General features: G+C 38.5%; 1 long non-coding RNA gene across 1 annotated transcript; it reads right to left on the bottom strand.

Annotated features, from left to right (window-relative positions):
* Window positions 1–389: 389 nt before the first annotated feature.
* On the bottom strand, window positions 390–23902 carry LOC124974651 (uncharacterized). Its single transcript, XR_007106806.1, has 3 exons — window positions 23744–23902; window positions 23226–23298; window positions 390–1307 (listed from the first exon to the last, which is right to left on the bottom strand). It is a non-coding gene; the product is annotated as an uncharacterized LOC124974651 (long non-coding RNA).
* Window positions 23903–24534: the final 632 nt, after the last annotated feature.

Below are 24534 nucleotides of genomic sequence, written 5' to 3'. Positions count from 1 at the left end.
AGAAGAAAACACAGAGAAGGTGTGATAAATTCTGGGTTTTAGCAGGGTTTAATTGAGCTGGAAACAGATTCACTGTCTTAATAAATAAGTCCCATGAACAAGTATATCAATAAAGCCTACCCAAGTGTTAGTCCTCTACTTCAAACACATCTTTCTACCAAGATCCTCAACATGAATCTGTACCGAGTCAGCCCAGTGCTGGCTTTTACATTCTAAAGCACAGCAATGCCAGTTTCAATCACTGAAGCACCATGATCTGAGTGCTGTACTATTCTCTTTCTAAACATAGCATCCAATGCAAAGGTGTAGCATGCTAAACTCTCAATAGAAAAAAAAAGAACATATATTATTTTAAAACTACAATTTGCTCACAGCTAGACCCACCTAGAAAAAATTATACATTTTCAAATGATATATGCATGACCACAGTTTTCTTACTGGAATCCAAATTAGGCAAATGCAATGTTTAAAGGAAGAGTATGAAACCCAGGACAGTCAATGATAGCCTGAGATCAGGACACCCTGTAAACACAGTCCAGAGACATTGACTTCTACCTTCAGGTTAGTGAGGGACTTCAAAGTAGCACAGGCTCCATCTGCCCCTCTTCAGATTTTTGTGTTGGTACCTTTGCACTCAGGGCATGGTGATCCTGACATATAGACCCTGGGAATTAGGAGCCACTTGACTGGGTCTCAGGTGCAAGCCTGCATCTCAGATCTGAAGGGCCAAATTGCCAATGGCAGGGATCCCTATGTATGGTTGAGGAATGTTTTCATGCAGTTGCTTTATTGGTGGTGGGACATCAATAAAGACATTGGATGAAGACCACATATTTTACAAGATTTGATCAGTTGCCTCCTATACCATTTCAGTTATTGGGAATGCTTTGACACTCTTTTAAATAATGGAACCTTCTGGGAATTTGCATCATGGACTCAATGTGTTCTCTCTCTTATCTCTCTGCACGTTCCCAAGTGAGGCTCACTAGCAGCAGCCCTGGACTTGGCGGAAGTCTCTAACACCTGCAGGTGTTTCTCCTTCTCCTTCACATGACCTCTCCACAGCCAGTTCTGGCCCCATTCATCCAGGATTGCAGTGATGACTCAGAACTGAAGTCATGAGGGTTGTGGTAATTCTGTGGCATTGAAAATGGAGATCCATTCTGGCCATTTACTTGTGTCACTTGTGCTGCCCACATTCCTGTGGTTCCAGTTGACCTTCATTTTCTTTGTGAAATACTTCATGAAGCATGGAGGCAAATTATCCTCTGGGGTGTACAGTTTGTTTAGGAGAGAGGTGGACCATCCTATAGATGACAGAAAAATACAGACCTCATAAATTAAAATGATAGGTAGTTTGGCACTTCAATTAGCATTGGTAAACTCTAAGAAGAGTTATTACACTAAAAGCTGTAGGATTTGGGTCACCAGAACTTTCAGGCATTACTGGAAATACACTTCACAGTCACTTTTGAGATGATGTGCCAGTGCTTTTTAAGGCAAAATAAGTATAGTCTCTGGCCAGGGTCCCCATAATTTTTCTGCATTTGGAAAACTGCTCTGAGGAAGCATGTCAAACCAAGCTATGATGCCATTATGGATATCAGAACTTTTGATGCTGAGCAGATAAAATATCCATATATCTTTCCATATCTGAGTGCTCAACAAGCCTAGAACAAAAATGAGTGAACCACAAAGCTACAAAGATACAGATTCATACTATTTATTCTGCTGCAAGATGCAACAAACCTGGCTGAAGAGACAGCATGCTGTATGACCCATGTTTCTTGACACTCTAGAAAGGGCAAAATTATGGTCAGAAGAGGAGGTGCACAAGATGAGACTCAGGAGGTTCCTGAGTATAGGAGAATCTGTCCACATGGAGTTTGGGGGAAATAACCTTCCTGTGCTTTGTTGTGCTCAGAAACTCCTTGATTACATCTTGTGCAGACATTTGTGGATGCCTTAGTCTTCTAGGCCTGATGGATATTAATTCATAATCCAGCTTCTTTCCCCAAGTTAGGTGAGGAACTGAAAATTGCAAGATTATATTCAGGACTTGGTTTTCCTCACAACCATCCTCTATCCTGATGCTGCTCTAGAGACCTAACAAGAGTCCTTATTAAAGCAAAGACCTTCTTATCACCCTAAACATTCTTCAAGATATAGACAGCCCTTGCTAAGAATCATAGTCAACCATCTAATGTTAGCATTAAAGATGTACTTACCACCATTATTGCTTACTAAATATTAGGATTTGAGAAACTCTGCACCAGGAACTGGGGCTAAAGACCAAATTTGTTTCTTTGTTTTTATTATTTTAGATCATGTAATCTGGAGCAATAATGAGCATATTTCTCATAAAGGAAAAATGAATTAATCGCATGGCAGAAGCTATGACCCAGATTTCTCAGTGTTGAGATGAGAAATTACAGATCAATCAAAGACAAAGTCAGAGTGATACTCGGCATAAGGATCAGAATCCAGGGACTGCATATCAGTATTTTATCATGTTTAAATTCATACATGCATGGATCATTCCACCTAAAATCAGTTACAATTGGGTGGGGCATGTGGATGAGAACACACTTATACACATCTTTTCATTTTCAGTATTGCTTGAGGATCAAGATGCAATGGGCATATTCAGCTGTCAGAAAAAAAGATATTAATATCACTCTATAGATGCTGTAGTATGGATTCTATAATAGAATTACAGTTCACAGTACAGCTAGTATATCAGTTTTGGATCCTGTAATATGAGTATTACATTATGATGAATAACTTATTGCAGATATTATATTACCTTGAGATGCTTTATCATTGATAATATTTTTGTATAAAGGACTACAGGTAGGCTACTATATTTGTTATAGATGCTATAGCACACATCTTCCAATATCCAAGGTATATGGAAGCTATTATATTAAGTGCTGTACTATGGATAATGTACAAGTATTAAAAGCTCAGGGAATTTATAAATTTATATTTATATTTGTACTTTCTGTAGTATGAGTATTACATCAATATTAAAGGGCACAGGGCAACAATCACATCAGTTTGAGATGTAATAGTATATATATCACATTAGTATTGAAGGCCACAGATAAATATTTATGTCACATTTAGAAGCTCAAGTATACATATTGTGTTAGGATTAAAGTAAACATGGTAGTTAATGCATTAATTGTAATACTATATCATGAATATCTTAGTAGCTTAATGGCTACAGTGCAGATATTTGATTAGCTTAAGGTTGTATAATATAAAATTTATGCTAACCTTAAATGCTACAGAGCACCTGTTTATTGGTTTTAGATATTATATTGAGTATTAAATAAATATTAAAATTCACAAGGAACTTTTTATATTGGTTTCAGGGTTTATGTAAAGGATGTTATAGAGTAAGATTAAAGGTCATAGAACATACATTTCATTGGCTTTAGAAACCATAATATGCATGTCATATTCATATTTAAAAGTACATGGACCTAGTATAATAGTTTTAGATTCTAGATAGGAATAGCACATTTGATTTAAAGACTACAACACAGCTTCTATATTTAGAGTGGATACTATAGTTTGGATACTATATTTGAGTCCTCTGAATGTCCATTTTTGATGTTGTCCATTTTTGATGTTGTAATAAGTGAATTACATTAATACTAAAGAGCACATAACAGCTCTTTATCAGGTTTTATGCCCGTGTATGGATATATCAGTTATATTCTGTTACATTTGGGGGCCATGGTAGGGATATTGCATTAATGCTGAAGTCCACAGGGTAGCTATTATATATGTTTATATGTCCACTATGAAAATTATAATCATTTTTAAGGGACAAGGGGGTCAACTGCATTAGTTTAACATGGTAGTGTAAGAATTTCTTTATTACTAAAGACCACATAGTAGCAATTGCATTAAAAGGACACAATTTTATCATATTCTTATTAAGGGTCCCAGGAGAGACAGTTATTTTTTAGGATTAGATTATATAGAATGGAAATCATATTATTATTAATGATCAAAGATAACAATTATAGCACTTTTTAATGCTGTGGTATAAATGCAATATTAATAGTGAAAGACCACAGGACAGTCTCTTTATTAGTTTAAGAGGGCACATTTTCCATATTATATAAACTTGAAAGTAATCAAGGAAACTATTAATTTTGGATCCAAAATAATTGATAATGTTATTATTAAAAGCCACAAGACATTTGCTATAATGGTTATAAATGCTAACATATAGCATTTAGTGCATACTAAGGATATTGTAAGAAATATACTTTCTATGGTGTTTGCATCTTCTATGAACTTACTAAACTTTATGACATGAGTAGTTCCATCAATCTGGGTAGCCTGTATAGCATGATTAGGTGCTCTGGACTATACAAACATTAGACTTATTATTGACCCACATGCTCAACCATCCCTTGGTCCCAGCCTGTTCCACTGGGCTTTCTGGGGGCTAAGAGTATGCAGCAGGAGCCAGATGAGTGGGTTGTCAGCTTAAAAGGTGCGGCCAACAGAGCACAGCACCACCTAGAGGGCCTGGGTGGACGTGCAGGCTGTCAGGCTTCAATGAGATCCCTTGTCCTGCCTGGACATGGAAGGATTTATCATAAATGGGGCTCCATATCGCTTACAGCCTGATTCATCATCACCCAGGCAACAAGGATAAAATCACTTTTTCAAAGACACAAGATCCTGGCACCTGCTCCAATGGTCTATCCTTTTACCCTCACAGCTGAGACACAGCATGTATTGAATGTGGGTTTGAAGTGGCCAGGAGCAGAATGGTTTCTGGTTGCCATGGGAACATTGAAGCCACTGTGTCCTCAGGCCACTCCTCTGTTACCTCAGGGGGAATTTAGGGTGCAGGCACTATGTTGCTGGAGCCACTCATCAAAGATCATGTTGCCCAAGGCTTTACACTCTGGGGAGAGCAACCAAGTGCCTTCTCCTACCAGAGCTTAGAAAGCCCTGGCCCTTCACAACTTAACTGACCAATGCATGCTCCATCACCTTTGATTAGAGGATTTCTCCCACGTATGGCTCTCATGTCACAGGAGAAAGGTTTCTGAATTTTTACGTATTCTGAGAGGAACTGAATGCAACTGAATGAATGAAGGATCAAGGATAGGACTTTCAGCCACTTATCTGTCTGTAATGAATCTTGAGAGTAATAACTGAAAACATAATGAGAAGAAGATTGAAACTTCATGAGGAATGTTTTCTTTTTGCCACAATGTTTTGGATCTGGGATCCCAGACCCCAAGAGCCATCACCACATGCCTTTGCCTGTATACATCACCCAACAGCGTCTGGCTAAATTGTTGAAGCACTGCCTCACTGAGGGTAAAAGGGTTACCACAGGAGGCAAAACTTCCTTACCTCACCCATTCCTGAAATGATGGCTAGGATCAAGCACCGGAATTGGCTTGTGCATTATGCAGAGCTCTCTGCTGTTTAGAAGTTTTCAAAGAAAATGCCAAAAGGAAAATTAAGAAACAAATATTCTATCGAGGAAAGAGTCAGAAGATTGTGAATGTAATGACTAAGTATTCATGTGTGAATGGTCCCTAATATCTCCATTCGTAGTCACCAATTGAGCATTTTCGCAATCCCACATAGTCCTGCCTCTGCCCCTGCTCCTGGTATCCTTGGATCTCTGATATAATTTTGTGCTCACAGATCAATCAGCTACAGCCGGTTTCACTCTTAAATGAAGAGGAGTAAAATCTTTCCTTCAGGACACAACAATAGACCTTGGGTATTGATATGCAAAAAAGTCCCTTGGTGGATTGTTGTGAACAGAAGAATTAAGAATTTTTTAGCTTTCTGAACAGAACCAGCTCCAAGTCCCAGAGCCAGCATGGTGAGATCCAGACCGCAAGCAGCTTCAGGGACCAGGACAGGGCAGCCAGGGACTTCCCCAAGCAGCCCAGCCCCCTCTGGTGGGAGGCACCTTTCAAGGCTAGCCTCTCGGAGCAGACCGCACAGTGAGAGCATTTCTACACAGAGCCAGTCACAAGTCCCCAAGCCAATGGAGAGTTCTGACCACCAGGCAGCCTTTGGGATCAGGGCAGGGCAGCCAGAGGCTTCTCCAGGTGGCCCAGCCCCCTCTGGCAACAGGCTCTTTCCACGGGGTGATCCAAGATGGCGGACTAGAGGGTGACTGCATCTCCAGTCGCTCCAGAACCCAGGATTCAAGAAGAGGAGGCATTGAGAGACTCAGACTAAAATAGAGGCATGGGTAAGTCTCCCCCACCGAGTGAAGCTTGGCCTGGATGGCAGGCATGGATAGGGGCAGTTTATCAGAGTAGGGCACTGCAGCTAGAGTCTTCCACAGATAGCCTTACACACTCCGGTGGTGGGCTCCTCCCAAACGGCCAGCTGCGTGGTGCAGGCCCCCCAGTGAGAGCCTCTATGCACAGAGCCAGATCCAAGGCCTGGAACCAGTAGCAGGCTAGGGGCAGCTTTGTTCAGAAGCACTGCATTATCAAGTTACTCCAAGACTTCAGGTTACTGAAGTCTGGGAGGTGATACACTGGAAATCTACAGGGACACTATAAGCCAATAGAGGAAATCTGCAATATCTCAGAGTCCCACTGACATCTGACCAATATGAGAAAACAAAGGAAGAAAATGTCCCAAACAAACCTAGATACTATATCAATAAAACCCTATGACAGCACAGCAGAAGAAATGTCAGAAAGGGGGTTCAAAATGTACATAATTAAAACAATCAGGCAAGCAAACAAGGAGATGAAAGAGCAAATGCAGGCATTGAAGTAGGAGATGAAAGAGCAAATGCAGGCATTAAATGATCACACCAATTAACAGTTAAAAAAGCAAATATGGGAAGCAAGAGATCATTTCAATAAAGAGTTAGAGATACTGAAAAAAAAATCCTTGAAATTAAGGAAACAATGAACCAAGTTAAAAACTCCATAGAAAGCATAACCAATAGAATAGAACACCTGGAAGACAGAAACTCAGACATTGAAGACAAAATATTTAATCTTGAAAACAAAGCTGACCAAACAGAGAAGATGGTAAGAAATCATGAACAGAATCTACAAGAACCATGCGATATCATGAAAAGGCCAAATGTAAGAATTATTGGGATTGAGGAAGGCTTAGAGAAACAAACCATAGGAATGAACAATCTATTCAAAGAAATAATATCAGAAAATTTTCCAAATCTGAAGAACGAAATGGAAAACCAAGTACAAGAGGCTTATAGGACACAAATATGCAAAATTACCACAGACCCACACCAAGGCACATTTTTAAGAAAATACCTAACATACAAAATAAAGACAGACTTTTAAAGGCCATGAGAGAAAAGAAGCAAATTACATTCAGGGAGAGGCCAATAAGAATATCAGAAGATTTTTCAATCCAGACCCTAAAAGCTGGAAGGACCTGGAGCAACATTTATCAATCCCTGAAAGAAAATGGATGCCAACTAAGAATCTTATATCCAGCAAAACTTACTTTCAGATTTGACGATGAAATAAGATTCTTCCATGATAAATAAAAGCTAAAGGAATTTACAAAAAGAAAGACAGCATTACAGAACATTTTCAGCAAAATATTCCATGAGGAAGAGATGAAAAACAATGATGCAAATCAGCAACGGGAGGAACTAGCCTAAAGGAATAGCCAAATAAAAGAGAAATCAAATCATGTCAAAAAACAAAAATGAGTCAAATGATTGGGAATACAAATCATATCACAATAATAACACTGAATGTTAATGGCCTGAACTCATCAATCAAAAGACATAAACTGGCAGATTGGATTAAAAAGAAAAATCCAACAACATGCTGCCTGCAAGAGACTCATCTCATAGAAAGAGACACCCATAGACTAAAGGTGAAAGGATGGGAAAAAACATTCCATGCACACGGACACAGCAAAAAAGCTGGAGTATCCATCTTCATTTTAGATAACGTGGATTTCAAGCCAAAACTAGTCAAAAGGGAAAAGAAGGACATTACATACTGCTTAAGGGAAGCATAAAACAGCAAGACATAACAATCATAAATATCTATGCCCCGAACATTGGCTCATCCACGTACGTCAAACAAATCCTTCTTAATTCCAGAAATCAAATAGACCACAACACAATAATACTAGGCGATTTTAACACACCTCTCTCACCACAGGATAGATCTTCCAAACAAAAATCGAATAAAGAAACCATAGATCTCAATAACACAATCAACAATTTAGACTCAATGAACATATATAGAAAAAACAATCCAACAATGAATGAATACACTTTCTTCTCATCAGCACATGGATCCTTCTCTAAAATAGAACATATTTTATGCAACAAAGCTACTCTTAGCAAATACAAGAATATAGAGTTACTACCTTGTACTCTATCAGATCATAATGGAATAAAATTAGAAATAAATGACAGAATAAAAAACAGAAATTTCTCCAATACCTGGAGATTAAATAATACACTATTATATGATGAATGGATAACAGAAGACATCAGGAAGGAAATAAAAAAATTCTTAGAAGTAACTGAGAACAAAGACACATCATATCAAAATTTCTGGGACACTGTGAAAGTAGTGCTTAGAGGAAGATTTATTTCATGGGGCGCATTAAACAAGAGAATTAGAAATCAACAAATAAACGATTTAACAGTACAGCTCAAAGCCCTAGAAAAAGAAGAGCAGAACAACACCAAAAGTAGTAGAAGAAAGGAAATAGTTAAAATCAGAGCTGAAATCAATGAAATTGAAACAAAATAAACAATCAGAAAAATTAACAAAATAAATAGTTGGTTCTTTGAAAAAATGAACAAAATTGATAAACCCTTAGCCACACTAACAAAGAGAAAGAGGGAGAAAACTCAAATTACTAAAATTCGGAATGAACAAGCAAATATCACAACAGACACGAGTGAAATACAAAACATAATTAGAAGCTCTTTTGAAAACCCATACTCCAACAAAACAGAAAACCTCGAAGACATCAACAAGTTTCTAGAGACATATGAATTACCTAAACTGAACGAGGAAGACATACACAACTTAAATAAATGAATTTCAAGCAATGAAATAGAAGAGGTCATCAAAAGCCTACCAACAAAGAAAAGTCTGGGACCAGATGGGTTCTCAGCCGAGTTCTAAAAAACCTTTAAAGAAGAGCTCATTGCAATACTCCTCAAAGTATTCCATGAAATTGAAGAGGAGGGAACCCTCCCAAACTCATTCTATGAAGCCAATATTACCCTGATACCTAAACCCGACAGAGACACATTGAGGAAAGAAAATTTCAGACCAATATCCTTAATGAACATCTACACAAAAATTCTCAACAAAATTTGAGCAAATCACATTCAAAAATATATTAAAAACATAGTGCACCACAATCAAGTGGGTTTCATCCCAGGGATGCAAGGTTGGTTCAACATCTGGAAATCAATAAATGTCATTCACTATATCAACAGACTTAAAGTTAAGAATCACATGATTATTTCAATAGATGCAGAAAAAGTATTTGATAAAATAGAGCATTCCTTCATGCTCAAAACAATAGAAAAAATTGGGGAAGTTGGAAAATTCCTAAAGATTGTAAAGGCCATCTACACTAAGCCCAAGGCCAGTATCATTCTAAATGGTGAAAAACTGAAAGCATTCCCCCTAAAAACTGGAACAAGGCAGGGATGCCCTCTTTCACCACTTCTATTCAACATCATCCTTGAGACACTTGCCAGAGCAATTAGACAAACAAAGAAATTAAAAGGATGTGAATTGGAAAAGAAGAACTCAAATTATACCTGTTTGCTGATGACATGATCATATATGTAGAGGAACTTGGAAATTCCACCAGAAAACCTTTAGATCTCATAAGTGAATTCAGTAAAGTAGGAGGTTACAAGATCAATGCTCATAAATCCAATGCATTTTTATACATAAGTGATGAATCTTCAGAAAGAGAAATTAGGAAAACTACCCCATTCACAATAGCATCAAAAAAAAAATAAAATAAAATACTTGGGAATCAATCTCACAGAAAAAGTGAAAGACCTCTACAATGAGAACTACAGAATTCTAAAGAAAGAAATTAAAGAAAACCTTAGAAGATGGAAAGATCTCCCATGTTCTTGGATAGGCAGAATTAATATTGTCAAAATGGCCATACTACCTAAAGTGCTATACAAATTCAATGCAATTCCAATTAAAATCCCAATGATGTACCTTGCAGAAATAGAGCAAGCAATTATGAAATTCATCTGGAAGAATAAAAAATCCAGAATAGCTAAAGCAATCCTCAGTAGAAAGAGCGAAGCGGGGGGTATCACAATACCAGATCTTCAACTCTATTACAAAGCAATAGTAACAAAAGCAGCCAGGCATTGGTACCAAAATAGACAGGTAGATCAATGGTACAGAATAGAGGACATGGACACAAAACCAAATAAATACAATTTTCTCATACTAGACAAAGGGGCCAAAAATATGCAATGGAAAAAAGATAACCTCTTCAACAAATGGTGCTGAGAAAGCAGGAAAACTATATGCAACAGAATGAAAGTAAACCCCTATTTCTCACCCTACACAAAACTCAACTCATAATGGGTCAAGTATCTTGGAATCAGACCAGAGACCCTACATCTTCTAGAAGAAAAAGTAGGTCCAAACCTTCAACTTGTTTGCTTAGGATCAGACTTCCTTAACAGGACTCCCATAGCACAAGAAATAAAAGCAAGAATCAACAACTGGGATAGATTCAAACTAAAAAGCTTTCTCTCAGCAAAGGAAACTATCAGTAATGTGAAGAGAGAGCCTACAGAGTGGGAGAATATCTTTGCCACTCATACTTCAGATAGAACACTAATTTCCAGAATCTATAAAGAACTCAAAAAACTCTACACCAAGAATACAAATAAGCCAATCGACAAGTGGGCTAAGGAAATGAACAGACACTTCACAGAAGATATACAAGCAATAAACAGATATATGAAAAAATGTTCAACATCTCTATTAATAAGAGAAATGCAAATCAAAACTACCCTAAGATTTCATTTCACCCCTATTAGATTGGCGATTATACAGAACACAAGCAACAATAGGTGTTGGCGAGGACGAAGCAAAAAAGGTACACTCATACATTGCTGGTGAGACTGCAAATTAGTGCAGCCACTCTGGAAAGCAGTGTGGAGATTCCTCAGAAAGCTTGAAATGGAACCACCATTTGACCCAGCTATCCCACTCCTTGGCCTATACCCAAAGGACTTAAAATCAGCATACTACAGAGATACAGTCACATCAATGTTCATTGCTGCTCAATTCACTATAGCCAGATTGTGGAACCAACCTAGATGCCCTAAGTTCATGAATGGATAAATAAACTCTGGCATATATATACAAAGAAATATTACTCCACCAGGAAGAATGATAATATTATGGCATTTGCAGGCAAATGGATAAAATTGGAGAATATCATGCTAAGTGAGATAAGCCAATCTCAAAAAACTAAAGGATGAATGATCTCGCTGATAAGTGGATGAGGACATATAATTGGGGGTGGGAGGGGTTAGCGTTAGTGTTAGGGTTAGGTTTAGGGTTAGGAATAAGGAGAGTGGTAAGAATGGAGAAAAGAAGGACTGTATTGAGGGAAAAGAGGGGTGGGAGGAGTGGGGGGAAGGGAAAAAATAATGAATCAAACATCATTGCTCTATGTAATTTTATGATTACACAAATGGTATGCTTTGACTCCATGTAGAAATAGAGAAACAACATGTATCCCATTTGTATACAATAAAAAAATTCTAATAGTTTCACTAAGAATTATTTTGAATTATCTATGTATATAATTGCATAACATGAAAATAATTAATTTTATTTCTTCTTTTCTGTTCAATATAGCTTTTTTCTTTTTTGTCCTTGCTTTATTTTATTGTAAGTTACTTCTAGTATGATGTATTACAGAAGTAGTGATAGCAGAAATCTTTATCTTAGTTGATGTTTGTTTCATAATTTTAGATATAGTGTATCAGGCTTTGGATATACCCTTGTATTTATAGTGTGCAGTTGTTTTTTTTTTTTAAGGTGTACATGGACATAATACCTTTATTTTGTTCATTTATTTTTATATGGTGCTGAGGCTTGAACCCAGTGCCTCACACATGCTAGGCAAGTACTCTATCACTGAGCTAAAACCCATCAAATAGGGGTGACAGGAGATGGAGAAAAACACAGAGACAAAGAAAACAGAGATATTTCTAAACAAAGCTGGGGCCAGGTGGGAATCTGCCCTCTGATGGAGAACAGTGACCTAAAACCAGCTCCAAAAGTTTACTATAGAGGGTCTCATAATCAGGAAGTTTAACTATAGGGACATTGTTAATTGTTCAAGGCTTATGAGTTATTAAGAAGCTTCTTTGTGCTCTAAAAAGCTAGAGGTAGAAACATTTTTACAGCTATCCTACTGTTACAATGCTAGGAATATCCTGCTATTATTCTGCTACACCCAGGAGGCCCACTGTACTGAAACATCAGATAACTCTTAGCGTCAGAGCTGTCAGAGATAAATGTCAAGTCTGTCAACATCTTTGGTTTTTGGCAAGGAATGTTTCTCGGGCTTGGCTTTTACCAATACAATAGGATTCGTTAGTAACTGGGGGTTCATCCGCTTTCCAAAATAAACCATATATTTCATGCACACAAAAAAAGAATTTCTTAGACATTGTTTGACTCCTTCATGATTGCTTCTCTGCATATTTTCACAAAGTAAGACCGTGGTGATCAAGCTTGTACCTCAGAGATTCCGTTCCTGTGCTGGTGATGTAGCCCATCACGTAGAGTGACTGCCTCGCATGCTTGAAACACGGGTTTGAGTCCCCAGCACTGTGGGATTGTGGAAATAACAAACAAACAAACGAAATCAACTCTGAACCTCTCAACCTTCCATCCTCTCCCCTTTTCCTTTTCTTTTCTCCTCTAGTCACAAAAGGAATCAACACTCTGAAACAGCACCAGATTCACATACAACGCATTTCCACTGATACCTTGCAGCAGGCAACCGCACTCCAAGAGGGCAGTGCTGCCCAGTCACCTGCATTCTTCAGAGTACTTGTTCCATGAACTCACACTACTCTCTTTAGGACAGAGATCACAGGTCTCTCAAGAGTATGCTTATGAGGATAATTCTTCATCACCTTCTTCAACTGTGCATTTTGCACCAGGTTTCAGTGGAAGAAAATTCAAAATGACAACCGCACTTGTACCTGGCACTCTCCAGGCTTCTTGGACACACTCCCACATTCTCTGCCAAAGAAGGGGACTTCCTCACCTGAGCACTTTCCATGTGTACCTCAATGTCAACTGGAAAACCAAGAGATGAACACGAAAGACAGCTGCTCTTGTCCCTGGAGTTTCTCTGACACTTTTGCTTTGCAGATGATTTCTTGGTGAATAATGTTAGGATTTGGGGCTGAATCGAATTAAGCCTGTACTGATAGCATTTAGGAGGATCACAGGGGATTTACAACTGACTGTCCCAATACCATTTTGTTATGGGGCGCAATTTAAGAATAGACTGATCACCACTGAAAAGTCCAAATTTGAGAGTCCTCATTAAGCCTGCCAGCTGCCTATCTCACACAATGCCCCAAAAAATGGCTATTGGTAGAACAGCCCTGACCACAGTGTTGTAGGTGTTCTTATACCAAAAATCACATTAATCATAAGTGCCTGTTGCTATGATTTGAAATTACACATTAACATCATGAGATCATCGACAGAGGGGGAAGTGGGTTAAAATGAAACTTACCTAGGTACAAAGTAAAGAATGGTTGCTAACATCCACAAAATTACTGTTTACATGGTACATGTTTAGGAGCAATGGGAATCAAAAGAGAGCAATTCTTTACTACATAGGAGTTGCCATTGTATATTATTGAAAATGTCACACCAAGTAACTTATGATGGGCACAGAGGCGGGGTGTTCCCATGGGAGAAGCTTATTTCCTACATAACATGGAGTCTCAGAGCAAAATGGAGTCTGTTTAGTCATTTCCCTTAGAGTCTGGCCTGTAACATTCTCATGGAGCCAGATATGTCAGCCCATCACATTCCCCACTGGTTTTTTTGTACATAATCAAATCATTGATTTATTAGTAGTGTATAGGTGATTATAGTGAGTGTGCAACACCATTAGCTTAACAGACTGGTTTTTATCTCTAACATATTTAAGTCCAAATCTGTTTGTGTACTTAAAATTTTGAAATTCTGATTTCCAGTAATCAGTGCAGTGGTTCCTATAGCTGTGGAACCCATTATACATATTTCCACTAGGAGGGGGAACTAATACAGGGGATGCTTGTTTAGATATTAGCCCCATATTTTCCTTTTATCCCTCTCCATCATAATAGTATACAGAATTTAGCCCATTTGGCAATCTCAAAATGTTGAACGGTTAAGCACAGAGTTATTCCTGACATAGTCCAAGCAAGAGAAAAAACACAATTAACATTTTTTCAGTCTTATGTTTAGATGGTGGTTGGGGTCTCTGAGGACTGTCCATTTTTCTGTTGTCTTGACTCACATGTGATGAGTCCATGTTGTGAGTAAGGTCCCTTCAATTTCAGCCACGTGATAGTCCTTTCTGGACCAATTTGATGTAGACAGTCTTCTGACTGAAATAGGTGTTGGAAATCAGTGGTCTCTTGGGGCTGGTTTTCTTATAAGTTGAATCTGTTACAGAGACTTAACAACAGGTTAGAAAAGGAGCAGCTTCTTGGTAAGGGTGGAGGAAGGGCTCTGGAAGCATTAACCTTTTAATCTCTCAGAGGTCAATTGCCTCCAACTTTCTAAGTCAATACTGGTCCTTATTTTTGTGATTTAACCCAATTTACCTATCTATATTGACTGTCTTTAAAATTCTTATTATTACTCCTGTAATTTTAGGGGCTTTTTTTTGCTGTAAGAAAAAAGGGTGAAGACCACTCTTGCTGCTTCAAGCTGAGAGGGGGTGATGTGGGGTGGGGCAAGCAGTAAAAAGTTCCATTCTAGGGGCAAAAGTCTTGTTCTATGAAAGAAAAAAAAAACCATGAGTGCAAAATAAATAGCATCTGGAACATGTCAATGAATATCATGAAGCTGATAGAAATGAATAATCTCTTACCAGGAGGTGGAAGACCTGAGAGGTTGTTCCCATAAAAAGGCCTAACAAAGCTTAACAAGTCTGGAGAGGATAAGCCCTCAATTGTAAATCTTTAACACTGTCGGAGTTATCAGGAATGTAAGCACAATATTTAGTTAAGTTACTTAATGTCACCTGATTTTTGTAAAATTTTTTTTACTGGCATGATCTTTTTATTTAGTAGAGATCCCTTTATTCTTGTTACTTAGAGTTAGATACTCATACTAGCAAACATTAATTAAGTCTACCTGTACTGGAGGTTAGATGATCTGTAGGCCTTAAACTGAATAAAAACTTATAACTCTGGCAGTTTCTCTTGATAGTTATCAGGCATTTTTGTCTAAGAATCTTTTTTGTTACCTCTATTCTTACTTATTTTGAGGGGGGGCTACTACAAGTGTACATCTAAAGTTACATTAAAATAACTCTTGTTTAGTTTTTAAAATATCCAGGAATGACTGTGTTTTGGTTTTAACTGTTTTGCTAGGTGTTTAAGACAAGCTGGTCAAATTGACCTTGTTCCTATCTGCTTTTAAGAGTCAGCTGAGTTCCCACAGGGGTCACTCTTGGGGAACTTGAGAGCAGCTTCTTAGCTCCTTTAGTGCCATTCACCTGGTAGGGTCTCCTTGATGAGGTGGCTTCCTTTGGAAGCATTAGGGATGGCTCCCTTTCCCAAGGACCCTCCTCTGCAGCAGGTGCACTGATTGGCTTTTCATTCTCTAGTGGTCTCATTAATCTCCCTGATTAGAAGGTTGTGTGGCCCAGAGTTGCAAAGCTCCTTAGAGAAGTTGTCTTGTTCCCTGGGTTTAGGCTGACTCTGAGGGCAAGAACCAAATATTTATTTTCTTGACCCCTTTATTTTAATCTCAGTCTTTAGGTTTTGATCTTAAACATACAGCAAGTCAGTTTCACCAGTTATACAGTAAGAGTACTGGGTTTTAAATTTAATGTCTATGACTTTATAGTTATTTATTAATTTTTATTAAACTGGGGTCTATATTATCTGTTCTATAGGTGATGACTTATTATCACAAATTAATTTAGATTGTTCTTGAAGTAGTACCTCTGTAAAACATTAATCAGTCAAAAGTTACAGAGTTTATAAGGAAAACACAAAATGGAATTGACAATAGTAAAAACATATTTAGTTGTGTGATAGCTATCTTAAATTTTGGTTGAGCTATATATTATATTCCGTGTTTGAGATCACAGTAATTTTTATAACAAAAAATCAATCTTTAGAATATAACTTATGAGCTGAAGTCTGACTTATTTTGGAGTCACTGTAACATGTAGTAAGGTAGGAAGCAGAGCCTTATCTCAGATAAGGCAGAGCTCTTCGTAAATCTTAGGTAAAGCAGTCTAGTTCTGAAGCTGATCTTTATCTTTTTTAAAATATCTTTTTATAAAGTTTACATATATTGTTTCCTAAGTCTATATGAATGTTAATTAACACAGTATGATATTACACCTAAAACATGAATCAAAGAAAGCTGAGAGAGCTTTTAACTTTCCTTTTGTTTTGTAAAGAGGCAAAATGTTTTTCCTGTTTTATGATATTAACTTTTAAACAGATCAGACTCTCATTATCTCTTAGAAATACATTTACATTTTTATCCTAGTGCAGAAGGTAACATAAGTTTCAGGTCCAGTTACAGAACACTAAATGATATAAATAAATCCCCAATAAAATTTCTTATTCTGAATAAGTTTAAAATTACCATTACAACTTTAGATGGAGAACACCAGCTTGATAAAATGTTCTTTTAAACCTTTTAAAGACTTGTATATCTGGAAGATATGAACACATGTAATATATGAATAAGAATAATAGAATCATAATTACATTGATATTTTTCTATTAAGCATGTTTAACTTTTAAAGAAAATTTAGACTTTGTAATGTAGTACAACACTCTAACAGTTGGTGTTTAACCAGAATTGTACAAACCTCTAATTTTTAAGACTAGTTGCTCTAGAGAATAAAGCATAACAGATATAATGTTAAGAGTAAATTAATGCTTTCAGAATTATTGGTCATTTTAGCATATAGACTGAAATTTGGTTTATATCAGTACATTAATATTTGACCTTAGGAAAAAACCTTGAATAGTTTTAACTCTTGTGTTACTTACATACACATGTAAATCTTTTAAAATTTACTCTTAATTAACATTTTTAATCACTTAGACACTCTTGTTGTTTATTTAGATGTATTACAGCCTTATTTTATCACATAAAGGCTTTTTTATCTAGAAACATTTTTATGAAATATATTTTTATATCTTAAACCTTGTAATGTTTTTATCTGTTCATCCCCTTTTAAAATTTATATTCTGAAACAACCTTTAAAAATTTCTGAATTCAGATAAATTACTCCATTTTAATCTGATGAAATACTTTGTTACTTACAGAACTCTATTTAAATACAGTTGAAACTTTTGGACCCTTTTTATAGAATAATTAGACTTTTAGTAATCATGTTTTCAGTGATAACATAAAGTAAATTTAAACCCTTTTTTTATTTACCAATTTATGAAAACACCAAAAATGTTTTAAGTCTTTAACAAACACACCTATGATCAATCACATATATGTTAAATCTAATTTGGTTACTTTTTAAAAGCCAAGTTATCAGAGAATTGTATTGAGCCATATCAGTCATTTCTTTCCTATTGAAGAAAAACCTAGAAACAATGGATATTAGACATTTTATAAAATTATTATTTTATGTATTTTTTGACCACATGGAAACAAAGCTGTGTTAGTAACTTGAAAGCCATATTTTTGTTTACCCAATTTAAAAACCTTTTAAATCATGTGAATCAAAAATATTTGGATCCATTTTTTAAAATTTTAATTTATGAGCTCATATGTCAATTTTGGTACCAAATATATGTAGACATCACAATACACTGATGTACATATACATAAAATAAACAGATGGACAAAGACCTTATAGCTTATTTCTTAAAACTCATTAGACTGAGAGTTAACCCTTGAAAAATGGCCTCTGAATGAAACAGCATTAAGAAAATCTTTATATTTGGATAAAATAGGTCTGATTAAAAATTAACCTAGGTGCACCAGATCAAAATTATGAACTCATAAACAATAGGATTTTAAAAGTCCTTTTGACCTCCATCCTGAGATGAAAAAGAATTAAGAGAATATAGACAAAGTTATGCTGACCCTTCCTGAAGGAGCTTCCCAAAGAGACAGCAAGGGAGCTGCTTCCATTAGTCTCCTGGGAGAGTCCCCTCAGGTTGGGGTCATGTTCTAAGCCAGCTTTTTGGTCTCTTGGATAGCAGCCATAAAAATTTTAGCCTGGCATTTTGGTGGACCAACTCCAATAGTTGGAAGCCCCAATTGGCAGCAGTTTACATTTTAATGTGAGCTTTAGTGAACATGGTTAAAAACCTTTTTAACCTTTTTTTTTTTCCAAATTTGACAATGAAACATTTGATCAGGATGTTCAGGCTGCCCAAAGACAATTTGGTGGTCCCCTGAGAAGGCCATCTGACCTCAAAAATTGGTCATTCTCTCTCACAGAATTTAGAGAGCAAAAAGACATCACAGCGGGTTCCGTAGTCACTAGCTCTCTTCTGAAATTCCTGGAAATTAGTTAACATGCTCTGGAGGGAAGTACATGACTGACATGAGGGAGACTGACCCATGCTTACACTTAAGGGCAACAACAACAAAAAAATGGAAAAGGACAAACACAGAACAGATAAAACACCAAAGACACAGATAAGTGGCCACTCCAGATTCCAGACCAAAGGAACTGAGCAACGTCTTGCCAGTCCCAGACTCTGGAAGTACTGCTGCGTCCAGCCTTCCTCACAGTCCCCAGATGCAGATACACCAGAAACAGACTTACCGGTCCCCCAGGGGTGCAGTAACAGGTGAGTCTCTCAGAGAATTTAGTTTAGTCCTGGCACGGGGCTCCACAGACCGTGCAACCTGGGTCGGAGGAACGTCTCTCAGAGGCCTTCCCCTAGGAGCAACGTTGTGACCTCTGCCCTCCACAGGAGTTTCCAGGTCAGTGGTGAGTGGTGGTTACCCACCAGGCAGCGAGGATCTCGCTGGGGACTCCAAATGTTATGGGGTGCAGCTTGATCTGGTGCACCTAGGTTAACTTTTAATCAGACCTATTTTATCCAAATATAAAGATTTTCCCAGACTGATCACCACTGAGAAGTCCAAATTTGAGAGTCCTTATTAAGCCAGCCAGCTATCTCACACAATGTCCCAAAAAATGGCTATTGAGAGAACAGCCCCGACAACAGGGTTGTAGGGGTTCTTATACCAAAAATCACATTAATCATAAGTGTCTGTTGCTATGATTTGAAATTACACATTAACATCATGAGATCATCGACAGAGGGGGAAGTGGGTCAAAATGAAACTTACCTAGGTACAAAGTAAAGAATGGTTGCTAACATCCACAAAATTACTGTTTACTTGGTACATTGTTTAGGAGCAATAGGAATCAAAAGAGAACAATTTGTTACTACATAGGAGTTGCCATTGTATATTATTGAAAATGTCACACCAAGTAACTTATGATGGGCACAGAGGCGGGGTGTTCCCATGGGAGAAACTTATTTCCTACATAACATGGAGTCTCAGAGCAAAATGGAGTCTGTTTAGTCATTTCCCTTAGAGTCTGGCCTGTAACATTCTCATGGAGCCAAATCTGTCATCCCATCACAATTTTAGCTCCACTTTCAAGAGGTATGGAGCCCTTTAATACACTTTTGTTAATATTGATTGACGTCCTCAAGAGATGCAGTGTAGAATTGGGTGTGGCATAAAAACAACTCGGAATGTGAGTTGTTCTCATGTTTACCACTGATCTGGGAATTAATGAATTGTGCTTTTGGGGGTAAAGAATCATACAAGAGCCCATGTTTGCAAGAAATCACACTGGAAGAAGGAAATCAGAGACATTAGGCATATGGCATGTTGTTGGTGGATAGAAACAAGTCAAGAAAGAAATCGAATTTGACAATTTACAAATGCTTGAGATCCCATAACATTTTCAGTAATTCTATTAAAATGTTGGCTATTATGGAACAACTTCTGCTTTGATATTCATGTTTTGCCAATGTAGGCTCATTACACTTGAATATTCGTAGACATTTTGGTGATTATCTTTCTGAGAATTTGGTGCACTCTTCATTCGGAGAGCCAGGGATTAGTGTTAAAAATCCCATAATCAAGTGGCTTAAATTGTGGGTCCTGGGGGAAGATGCTGTGAAGTTTGGAAAGCCTATGCTCATGGTTCTTGTGCTGTGAAGTTTGGAAAGCCTATGCTCATGGTTCTTGTGCCAGAAAAAAAAAGATTCAGCATATGTATATTAGGCTGTCCTTTGGGAACAACAGAAAAGAGACAGGAATTTGCAAGCGCATTGTTGTACTAACAAGGGGAATGATGGTCGGTATTCATGGTTGCATAGAGAATAAACAGGCAATAACTACATCCTGTATTTGTAGTGTATGATGAGGCTGAATATATGTCGGGGATTTTGAGGGTTGACCATGAACAATGGTGAGCTTCATAGTGTCTCTTCTCAGAATGTTTATTCCAACATCAACACCATCACCTTCTCTCACCCCCCAAATGACCTTACACTCCACTTTTGAATGTTCAGATTGGAAGCTTTGCACCATTCCACTTTCACCATGGTCTATGTTCAAACCTGGTGTTATGCTCTGTGAAATTGTGCTTTTCATGCCATCACCAGGCTGTTAATTCATCCCCCCACTTGTAGTCTGCTCCCTCCCAGGGATGGTTAGAGGACTCATGACAATTTCCCACAGGCCCTTGCAACAGAGAGGTATTTGTATGGTCAAGAAGATGAAATATTTTGTGAACACAGATTGGCAAGACATTTCTGCATCTTGTGGTGATTTGATGTGTCCCTGGAAAAATCCCAGCAGGTAAGTTTCAGGGTGTAGCCTAGTTGTAATACAGCAGTCAAGGAGGAGGTGCCTGGCAGTTGGAGTGAGCACAGAACAACTCTCCTTGCATGTCAGGTTCATCTTGTTTTCCATCCAACATGCTGATTGAATGACTACCTCCTGTCTTCATGAGGCACCAGATGAGCCACTCACCTTCACATGGAACATGGACATCCCATATTCCACCTGTCTCCTTTCCAGACTTGTAGGTTAGGAAGTGAAACCTGACAGATGGAATGTGATGTGTCCCAAATCAATGATCACCTAAACCATGGTGCTGCACTGCATATTATACTGAGCTGAGAACACACCACCCATCTCTCCATGTTGCTGCTAGACCTCTAGGCTAGTTTCCTTACTCTGAAGAAGACCCAGGATTTCCAAGTCCTGGAGGAGTGGGGTACAGGGCAAATCCACTGGTGCCTGTGATAAATATGTTGACCCAAGTGTTCTCAAGTACCCTGCGGCCCCAGCCTGTTCCCCTGGACCTCATGGGGGATAACAGGCTGCAGCAGAAGCCAGATGAGTAGGCTATCAGCATGAATGGTGCATCTAACAAAGACCAGCACCAGCTAGCATGCCTGGGTGGAAGTGTGGACTGTCAGGCTTCAGTGGGATCCTTTGTCTTGCCTGAACATGGAGGGATTTATCGCCCATGGAGCTCCATACCATTTACAGCCTGGTTCCTCGACACCCAGGCAACAAGGTTAGAATCATGTCTTCCAAAACCCAAGACCCTGGCACCCGCTCCCTTAATCTATCCTCTTACACTCACAGCTGAGCCACCACATGTCTTGAATGTGGTTTGAAGTGACCATGAGCAGAAAGGTCATGGGTTGGCATGGGAACCATGATGCCGACAGGTTCGCAGTTTGCTCCTCTGTGACCTCAGGTGGAATCTGGTGTGCAGACGCCATTTCACGTGACCATTCATTAAAGTTCTAGATGCCCAAGGCTTTACAAACCCTCTGGAGAGTGCAACCAAGTGCCTTCAACTACTAGAGCCCAGAAAAACCCCCACCCTTCACAACCTAGCTGAACAATGCCTGCTCTTTCACCTTTGATTAGAGGAGTTCTCCAATGTATGGCTGTCATGTCACAGGAGAACTGGTAACAAATTGTTTTGTTTTTCTGAGTGGAATTGAATGCAACTGAACGAATGAAGGATCAAGGATATGACTTTCAGGCACTTATTTCTCTCTAAAAATTCTTGAGAGTAATAACTGAGAATATAATGAGCAGAAGATTGGAATTGGAGGAGGAATGTTCTTTTTGCCACCACTTTTCAGTTCTGTGATCCCAGAACCCATGAGCCATCACCACATGCATTTGCCTACTTATATCTCCCAACAGCATCTGGCTAAACTGCTGAAGCACTCCCTCACTGTGGGAAACAGGCTTAGCAGAGGAGGCATGACTTCTTCTGCCTTAACCATTCCTGAGATAATTGGCAAGATCTAGCACCTGAACTGGCTTGTGAACTATGCACAGCTCTCTGCTGTTTAGAAGTTTTCAAAGAAAATGCCAAAAGGAAAATTAAGAAAAAAATATTCTATTGAGGACAGAGTCAGAAGATTTTTAATTTAATGACTATGGATTCATGTGTGAATGATCCACAATATCTCCATTTCTAGTCACCAATTGAGCATATTCTCAATCCTACATATTCCTCTCTCTGCCCCTCCTCCTGTCATCCTTGGATCCCTGATACAATTTTCTACTCATGGATTAATCAGCTACATACATTTTCTTCATTAGGTGAAGAGAGAAAAAACTTTCCCTCAGGAAACAGCACTAGACTTCGGTATTGACATGCAAAAAATTAATTGCTGGACTGTTGTAAACAGGAGAATTAAGAATTCTTTGACATAGGCTCCTTCATGTTTGCTTCTCTGCATAAATTTTCACAAAGTAAGACTGCCCCTCTTGTCCCTAGAACTTCTCTCAGACTTTTGCTTTGCAGAGGCTTTCCTCTGATTTCTTGGTGAATAAAGTTAGGATTTGGTGCTGAATCAATATTGAATTGTATTGATAGCATTCAGGAGGATCATAGGGCATTTACAACCTACTCACCCAATATCATTGCTGCTCCAGTGTTAAAGGAATGGAAACCTTTTGTAGACTCTTCTTAATATTGATGGACATCCTCAAGAGAAGAAGTGCAGGTTTTAGTGTTGCATATCCCAGGATCAACTGGCTTAAATTGTAGGTCAGGGGAGGGGAAAATTGTTGTGAAGTTGGGAAAGCCTATGCTCATGGTTTTTGTGCCAGCAAAAATAGGAATCATCATTTGTATATTCAGCTGTCCATTGGGAGCAACAGAAAAGAAGAAGGAATTTGCATGGGCATGTTGTTCAAAAAGGGAGAATGAGCACAGGTATTCATGGTTGCATAGAGAATGAGGGGGCAATAACTTTTTCCTGTATTTTTAGTGTATGATGTGGTTCAGTGTATGTCATGCAGTTTGTGGGTTGACCATAATGGATGGCGAGTTTCATAGGGACTCTTCTCTGAAGTTGTTTTCAGGAATCAACAAACTTCAGCTTTTCTGGCACACCAAATAAACTTACACTCCACTTTGGAATATTCACCTTGGAAGATTTGAACCATTCCACTTTCAGCACCGTCTATGTTCAATCCTAGTGTTATGCCCTGTGAAACTCTGCTCATCATGCCATCATCAGGCTACTAACTTATCCACAAGCTTCTGGTCTGTTCCATCTGGGACTGGTTAGAAGACTCCTGGCAATATCCCACAGGACCTTGTGACAGAGAGGTATTTTTCTGGTCAAGAAGAAGAACCTTTTTGTGAATAAATTGTGGCAAGTCATTTCTTCATCTTGTTTTGATTTGATGTGACCCTGGAAAAATCCCAGCAGGTAAGTTTCAGGGTGCAGCCTAGTTAAAAGGCAGAAAAAAGAAGGAGGTGCCTGGCAGATGGAGTGAGCAAAGAACAAGTCTCCTTGCATGTCAGGATCATCCTGTACTCCTTCAAACATGCTGAGTGAATGACTCCCTCCTCTCTTCATGAGCCACCAAAGGAGTCACTCACCTTCACATGGAACATGGACATCCCAGATTCCATCAGTCTCCTTTCCAGACATCCTAGAATAGGAGCAGAAACCCGACAGATGGAATGTGTTGAGTCCCAAATCAATGATCACCTCAACCATGGCGCTGCACTGCATAATCTACTGAGCTGAGCACTCACCACCCTTCTCTCTGTGTGGCTGCTAGGTCCCTAGGCTAGTTTGCTGACTCTGAAAGAAACCCGCATTGTCCCAGTCCTGAAGGAGTGGGGTCGGAGCGCATATCCACTGGTGCCGGTGCTAACATTGTTGACCAAGGTGCTCTCAAGCACCCCTCGGTCCCAGCTTGTTCC

This window comes from Sciurus carolinensis, unplaced genomic scaffold (assembly GCF_902686445.1).
Source record: "Sciurus carolinensis unplaced genomic scaffold, mSciCar1.2, whole genome shotgun sequence".
Lineage (NCBI taxonomy): Eukaryota > Metazoa > Chordata > Mammalia > Rodentia > Sciuridae > Sciurus > Sciurus carolinensis.
The sequence above is the reverse complement of the archived record's forward strand: the minus strand, read 5'-3'. Positions and strand labels throughout refer to the sequence as shown.